This window comes from Hipposideros armiger, unplaced genomic scaffold, assembly GCF_001890085.2.
Source record: "Hipposideros armiger isolate ML-2016 unplaced genomic scaffold, ASM189008v1 scaffold_493, whole genome shotgun sequence".
Classification (NCBI taxonomy): Eukaryota; Metazoa; Chordata; class Mammalia; order Chiroptera; family Hipposideridae; genus Hipposideros; species Hipposideros armiger.
In genome coordinates, this window is record NW_017731843.1 from 552,446 (window position 1) to 560,915 (window position 8,470).

An 8,470-nucleotide genomic window follows, 5' to 3' on the forward strand; every position below is an offset into this window, starting at 1 on the left:
TCAATTCCTGGTGATTTCCACATTTCCTCTCGCTCCCCTGTTTTATCATTCTTTCCCATAACATGGGGTGAGCCTCACTATCAGGCTTTTAGGTCAGGAAGCATCTGCTTTCCATGCCTCACCACTTTCTCCTGATGCATTAAGCTGGGATGATGTGGGGACCTCCCGCAGTCTCACCAGGCCCAGGGGTTAATGTATTCTGCAATTATTTGTAGAAAGAAGGTGGTCCCTCCAACAGAAAGACCAGGTGATGGGATTTACTCTCAGCAGCTGCCTTGATGTGCAACACATGGCAATGGCACTTCCCTGTCTCAGAATGAGGCATGTAGGAAGATTGCTTCCCAAAGTCAGTTTTGTAGAAACACCAATTCCCTGAAGTAATATAATGAAACTGAATACCTGGAAACAATGAAAAACCCACAACCCAGGCAGCCAAGAGATCAGTAGCCAGAGGATCCAGGTAGTAAGGTGGGAGCAGGTAGAGATTGCCTTAGGGCAAAGTAGTCAGAAGATTCTGCAATTTAATCTGGGATCCTCTCTTCAGAAGGCGCCCTGCCCCAATATTTGCTGTAGTCATTGTTTAACTAAGGTGGGGCAATGCCTGGTGTGCCTATATAAGAAAGAACCCGAGAGGAAGAAACAAACAGATGCCAGTGCTGCCAGCACTACCTGTCTGCCGCATCTCCAAAGAGCCTGCCACTCTCCACGCCACAGGCTGCTGCGGAGCCCCAATACTCCATCAGACGCACCTGTCTAGGAAACAGGTAAGGTGTGAGTGACAACCTCTCAGGGATTTGGACCAACAGGGTGCCCTGAACTTTAGTGACCATAAGAATTTCCCCAGAGAGCATCTTAATTATGTAGATTCTGAGTCTCCACCCCCCACCTCCACCCCCGAGATATGTATTCAGTAGCTCTGAGAATTGGGTGTTTCTGATGCCATGGTCGAAGGATAAGCTTTAAGGAAACCTAGGGCATGAGCTGACCCCCTAAGAGAATCTGCACATTTTGGATGCTGAGAGCATCTTTTAATCACGAATCTACTTTACTTTCTGCTCAAAGTCACAAATATGGGGGCTACATTGACGATAAAGAATACCTTGCTGGCAGGGATTGTGTTGTCTGTTCCCCCTTGTATAGTTTCCGATGCATAGATATTTAATAAATATTTGCTGAGGGGAGGAATGGAGCCCAGGCCTTGTCTTGTTTTCTAACAATCTCACTTGATAATTATGTGAACAAAGTTGAAAAATCTGGGCTAATTACAAAAGACTGATCAACACCACTTCAGAGGGGTTCCTATACCCCCTCCAGATGCTTCATGGTCAACACATGTGCCCCTGTGGCTGCAGACGTGTGATCTTGGAGATGAGATTCTGTTTTCAAAAGCTCCAGCTGTTTTGCTTGAACCCAAGCTTACCAGATTAGAATAAGTGCAGGTATTTTCCTTTGTAGTTACAGCTGGGCTATGACAGGCCGACTGCCCTGTCTGTCCTGCAATAAAAACAGAACTTTGTTGATCCCCAGGTGGCATTAACCGGATCCTCAGTCAGCACCTCCTACCTGAATTGTCCCACTTATACCCTGCGGGACCTAAACTTTGTTTTTGTGGGTGATAGCTACAGGAGGACTCAATTATTAGCACATTAGTTGATGAGAATAATCTACCAATTGTGTAATAGGAAAGAGTTATATGTAACATGAGCTCATTATCCCCAATTTGTAGATGGAAAAAGTGAGGTACCTGGTGAGTGACTTACTGCTAAGCTCATACTAGATGCAAATAACAGAGCTAGAGTTATATTGTTTCTGGTACCCTGTCTTGTCCCCTGGTTACCTGGTTGTATTCAGTGAGTGACTCACTTGAAAGAATACCTTAGAATAAACGGTGCTATCAAGAAATTACAAATGAATGACCCCACCACTTGCACTGAGGGCTTACTCCATGTCCAGCACTGTGCTTGCTTCTACCTTATGTGCCATATGATACTACCATTTGGACATGTTACTTAACTTCTCTCTATCTCAGTGTCATCATTACCAAAATGTGGTAATGACAGCGTCTGCCTCATATAATTGTTGAAAAGAGTAAATGAGATAATATATGCAAAGTACTAGGCAGTGCCTGGCACATGGTAAATGCTCAAAAAAAAATGTGGTTATTTCAATCGCTATTATTTGAGCTTGGGTTCTCTACAAGGCAAAGCTTAAGTACTCATACCTCACTGGGAGGCATACTACCAGGGCAGCAAATGAGAAACGAGGAGAGGAGGATGGGAAGCAATACAGGAGATGTGTCACCTTCACAAAAAGACATAGCTGTCCGCTTGGCCAAAGCAGGGCATCTGTACACTAGCTCTGCACAAACAGGGCTGTGGGATAGTCTAACCGAGAGGCTGGAGAGGAAATTCACATGCTAATTCCATTCTGTCTCTTGTTTTCCATTGCTCAAAGTTTGCCCCATGGGGAGTGAACTCTCCTGAACCGGCTTGTGCCATCTGGCCCCTTTGGCCATCACTGGGAAATTCAGATTCTATTCCTTGAGGCTTGGCACCTCATCTGAGTCCAGAAGTGGTCAGAAGAGACACTTCTTTGCCTGGAGCCAAAAAGGGGACGAAGAGTCCCCGAGACAGGTGGTGACATGAAGAGAACCTGAGACAGCACATAAGATTTGTCCCAACAGATCAAATTATCATTAATATTTGCTAGACCTGTGCAAGACACTCTTAGGGAGTCACCTGTTTCTTCCATGAGACAACATGAAGAGTCCTGAGTTACACGGGGCCATCCCATCTCTCCTCAGTGTGTGGACAAGGTCAGACTGAATGCCTACTTCAATCTCAAACTTTTATAAGGCAGGCCATGCCATTGATAGATGGGACTCTACCTCTTGGACAAGTGCTTCCTAAAGCATGGTGCATGGAACACTAATGCCGGGAGCGCCTCCATATAAAGGTTCTGTGATCAAACACTTGGGTGACTGTTGCCTCCTTCTCTCCCCCCTTGGAGAGTTATGATTCAGATGTGCATATAAAGGCTCTGAGAAGGCCAAAACAAAGAAAATGGTCAAACTGAGTGAGCCAGCACTTTCCTTACGGAATGCCTATTGGAAACACTACATTGGAACCTGGTGGTTCTGGGTTTGGTCTCTCTTTTCTCTGGACCCCTGAATTCTCAGGGGACTCCTCTCTACCATAGACTACTTTTTGCTTTGCACAGTTTCAAATAAAAATTCTGCAACATAATGTGAGGCCATGAATGCTCACCATTGTGCAAAGTTGCTTCTCCCAATAAACCACCAGTAAAGCTCAGTCAAACCTTACTTCCTTGACTTAATAATTAAGATGATTGAATAAGGTGATCGCTAAGGGGCCTTCCAGCCCCTTGTAATCTGTGACACTCACGTTGAAAGGCAGCTGAAAGTCATCTCTTCTAGCTCTGCATTGCCTCAGAAACTATCTATTTAGCTAATAAGCACATGCAAATTTTTAAGAGATGGTGTAGGGATGTGGAAGTGAAGGCTTGACCACTGCTATCCCCCTCTGGTAGAGTTGTACTTAAGATGAGAGAAGTATCGCCCTGGGCGACAGGCTACCTCTGACTCCTTGGCCTGGAAGAGAGCCGAGGCCCTGGTGTTAATATTCTTGCTCTGCCACCATCAGCCATAAGGGACCTTTAAAACAGAGTGGCCAGGACCTCTGTTTGGTTTCTCTCTGAAAGGATGGTCTCTGAGGCAGACTCTGCCCTCTGATCACTGTCTGGGTTAGCCCTGCTGTGCCCACCTCCCCTGCCTCTGAATCAAACCTGACCAGGACCTCCCACGCCATTCAGAGAACTGATCAGCCCCCATCACAGCCTGTGAACAGAGCCCCTGAGGGGCACGCCTCTGTCAGAACTGACCACACCCCTGCCATCAGGAGATGCACCAGAGACCCACATCTGGATCCAATTAGCTCTCATGGGTCGGAGGTAGGAGAGATCACAGGCATGTTTTCCTGGATCCTATAGTCAAACATTCTGTCTTCTCCCCACTTTAATCCTTATCCGGAAGTGGATGCCGACCAGCTAAGCTACATCATGCAGCCCCATCCCTGACATCGCCAGCTTCCTCTCAGGAACTAAAGTTAAGAAACTTGCAGATGGCATTGCCTGGTGGAGAAACTCAGGACAGAGGCATTCAGGCTGGGCTGGCTCCTGGGCCACCTCAGGCATGTTCCTTCGACTCAGAGGCTGTCCTGACCCCATGTCGCTGTCTCCTGACCCTGTTCATGGACCCTGTCTTCCCCCTCGACCAGGTCACTTTCCCCAGCCAGGCAAAGACTCCCCAAGGCCCCTGCCTGCCTCACCTGTTCTGACAGATAGCCCAGCTGGGGGAGAGAGACAGGGGTTTCCTGTGGCAGGTCTCCACCCTCTCAGGCTGGGGCTCTGCGGGCCCAGTCCCTCTCCCCGCTGGCCTGTCTTTCCCGCCACCTCCCCAAACGCCCCCTCACAAGCAGGCTCCCAGACCATTCCTGCTCCTCTGACTTCCTACTGTCTCTCCTCCTTACCCTCGTCCGTCTTCAAATGCTCTGTCCTTCTTGGATTTCTTAGGAGTAGGGGTGGGAAAGAGTGAAGGAAGTAGCGTGGGAGCCCTCAGAGGCTTAAAAGCCCCCTCAGCCTGTTTGTCTCTGAGTCATTCACCCACGTATACACACATTTACACACGCTTGTGTTCTAAGTTCATTCACTTTGGGGATGCTCTTTGGTGTATTTAATTCAAAAAGCTCTTGTTTTTGAAAGACTTCTCCCCTCCTGCTGGCCCCACACCCTGTTTCTGACCCCACAAGCATGAATCTATTTGCTTGGATGGAAACTTTCAGAAAAGTCTCAGAGCAAGTAGGTTGGCCTGGTCTTTCTTGGGACATACCATTGTCGTACGTCCCCAAGCTAAGCTGGTTGGAAAAGAGTCTCTCCCTTAGCCAAAGTGCTTGGCCGCTGGTGCTATTGTACCTCTTTCCCCACCCGTGCCACCCCCACACGATGATGGGAAGGGGCCAGTGACACAGCCAGAACCAGGCTCCCAGCTCAGGGTTCAGCCCACTCACCTCTGTGGCCCCCACAGGCCTGAGCTGCCCTGATATGGCTGGTGCAGACTGCGATGCCCAAGGTAACTGGGCCGGAGGTCCAACTGCTGGTGTCCCTGTCCTTTTCTCTTCCCTGTGCTGTGTGGCCAGAGATAGTGGCCTGGATCTCACCTCTGTCGTCGCAGCAGGGGATTTCAAAGAGCTCCAGCGGGGGCTTCTCAGCCATTGCATGCCTGTTTTCAAGTGTGCCTTGAGTGCTCACATCTGAGGTCAAAAAGCATGGTGATATTTGGACACAATTTCAGCGCCAAGGTTGCTGGGATTGCCTGAGAATACCTTCCGTTAGTGGATTTTGTCCTTCCCGGCATCTCAGCCCTCTCAGTCCTTCCTTTCTTCCCCAAGAGCTCCATCTCCACTGACTGTCTGTCTTTCAGTCTCTCTGCCCCTCTCTGTCTGGATCTCCCTGTCCCTTTGTCTTTGTCTCTGTCTCGGTCTCATCCATTCTCTCCATTTCCCTTTGTCTCACTTCATTGAAAGCCTAGGAAGATAGGCCAAGAGGAAATCCTTCAAGAATAAACTGATTATCTGAATGTGGTATCAGCTTCCAAAGAACCTTTAAAAATACAAAAAGGCCCTAAACTCAATACGCACCGTGCTTATATAAGCCCTTTCTTGTTCATTCCTCTGGGAAATAGCAGTCTGGAGCCTGGGGCTACCTGGGGGCAATGGGTCAGAAACAGTAGCTCTTAGACGCAGATCATAATTTGCCACATGACAGGCCCCAACATACTAAATCCCCTAATTTGCTTAAGACGGCGCTTGGATTAGCCAACTGGGAAGCATACCCTCTCTTCATGGAGAAAACAAAAAATATATGCCCAGAAACCCAAGATGGCTTCAAACGTTACAAGACGTTTCTGGGTTATAGAACCCAGAAAGAACATTCTCAGAACACAACAGCAGCTGACTCAGGAACTTTCTAGGCCTTTTTTTGATAATTGAATGACACATATCAAAGAACGTTTGAGGGTGGGAAAGGAGTACCCTTTCATGGAAAGACAAGTTTCATTTTTTTTTTGTATGCGCAAGGGATGGACCTAAACTTAACTGAAAGGAATAATATATTCGCTGGGGTCCTGTTTCGCTGTCTGCCCAACAATATATTGTGCGAGTACATAAGAACCCACATTCTCAGTTCCAGAAACACAGAACATCATAGCTGAAAAGCACTTAAAGGAGTATGTCTAACCTTGCTGTTTTTTCAAATGTGGAAACTGAGGCTAGAACTGAGCAGCGGCTTGCCCATAACTTCAGTGGAGCTGCACAGACTCCTCTCTGAAGGGCAAATGTTCCTTTGTTACTCCACAGGGGCTCCTGGGAGGTACTCACCAGCTGAGGTCTCTTAGCTACCTTAGGCCCTGGGTTGCTGAAGAGGCTGGGTCCCCATGGCGAGGCCACTAGGGAGCGGAAGACGGGGCTGCCCCATGAGCCACAGAAAGTGGTTTGTGCTTTCTGCCCCTCTCATGCCAGGCTGTTCATCTCCTTGGCAGTCAGTCCCGCTTCTGAACCCAGAGTCACTGGCAGGCAATGGGCAGTTCTATTCTGAGCACTTACTTCCCTGGCACCTGTTCCAGATCAGGGAAGGTTCGGAGCTTTCTAAATCAGAAACCATGCAAGAGGCTTCTTTCATTTCTCCCTCTCCCATGGCCCTTGTCGGATTAGGGATTGTCTCAGACCCCTCTCTGCACTAATAAAACAGAAAGTAAGATGGCCCTTGGGGACAGTGACATGCTTTGCTTACAGGCCAGATCACCAGGCTTGAAGCTGGGGGCTGGAAAGGAGTCTATTGCAGGCGCTGTCAAAATTTGTCTAGATTGATGCTAAGCCTCAGATTTCCCCTTCTGCAAAGTAAGCCCTGCATACTCTTCCATGGAGGCCTGCCATTCTAGGGGCTACAAACCCCACCCATGGCTTTTGAGCCCCCACGGCATGGAAACTCGCTGAGATGATTCTGAAGCGGGGGAGTGACCCAGGGAAAGCACTATTTTAAAACCTAAAATTTATGTTCATTCTCACCCTGACACTGCCTCATACTAGCTTTCCTTGAGAAGTAGTCACGTGTCCTCCTCAACTCTCAGTAGATTTGCACATGTGGAGAATCCCCTTCTCTTTCTCCCTCCCCCATCTCTCCTCTCTCCCCTCTTCTTCTCTCCCTCTCTCTCCGTTTTCCTCTCCCTCCTTCCTTCTCTCTCCCTCACTCTTTCCCTTTTTCTCCTTCCCTTTCTCTCTCCAACCCCTCTTTTCCTCTTACCCTTGAATGGCGTCTCTCACCCTCGCTCTCTCTCACCCCCATTCCCTGTCTCCCTTACCCCACCTCTCTTCCTGGCTTTCCCTCTTCTCTCTCCTCTCTCTTCACTCTCTTCAAAGCCTAGAGGTGTGCCCAGGTGGCATAGAGCTAAAAGTGGTTTGCACAGGGCTTTTTTCTGCCAGAGAGCAGTTAAGTGCCTTATTTTCTCCACTCGGGTGGTTAAATTATTCTTGATGTGTTAAACAGTGTAATTAAACACATACACACGCCAGTGCGCCGGGCCCCTTCCCCCACCCTGCCTTGCTCCTTGTCAGCAGAGAGAGTGTCAACCCCAGCCTTCAAGCTCTGTTAGTTTTAATTTGAGTTGTGGAATTAGTAATGGGTTTTGCCGGAATACTGTTGTGGGAAATAGATCGCTCCTCGTGCGGGGCTTGGGCACCATTTCAAATGAGTATTTGTTAAGGGGAAACCCGTCCCTTGTCGTGTTCTGCTACATTACATCAGATTTATTTCCATTGTTCGGAAAAACACCAGCCAGGAGAGAGCTATAGGCACCACTCCCAATAGGGAACAATTGAATGCTGCTTCCTGTTTCTTAGCTGATTGAAAACAAAATGAGGACCGAGTCGCCCTTTGTTGCTGGGATGTGCTAAGCTCATCCTGGATGCCCAGGCAAGCCCTGCATCTGCCACTGGAGGGCCTGGGGATCTGCTGTCCGCCACTAACACTGGTCCCATTGTATCACTAGCAGAAAGTGACTGGGTGGTTTGCTGGCAAAAACACAATGTTGAAGAAAAGCAGTTGAGTAGATAGAACCCCACCCCCAGGTCAAAGTTGAAAGGGATCTGCCCACTTCAAGGATGCTTCTGAACCCCCTTTCATAATCATCCAACCTCAGCTTGACTATTCTTGAAGAGTAAATGCCCTCCTTGGTCCGTGGTCACTTGTGCCATCAGCAGCTCTTCAGTGCTGTCCACTAAGGCAGCCCCCTAGCCATGTGTAGATACTTACATTTCAATGAAAACTAATTTATTTATTTTTATTTATTTACTTTTTAAAAGATTTTTATTGGGGAATTGGGGGATGGGAACAGTGCTGG

At 48.2% G+C, this 8,470-nt stretch overlaps 1 protein-coding gene across 1 annotated transcript in view; it reads left to right on the forward strand.

Annotated features, from left to right (window-relative positions):
- The first annotated feature begins 661 nt into the window (after positions 1-661).
- CAPN13 (calpain 13) overlaps positions 662-8,470 on the forward strand; it is an 83,063-nt gene continuing 75,254 nt past the window's right edge. The window contains exon 1 of the mRNA XM_019667280.1: positions 662-764. The gene's annotated coding sequence lies outside the window, so the exon portion shown is untranslated. The remainder of the gene's footprint in view (positions 765-8,470) is intronic.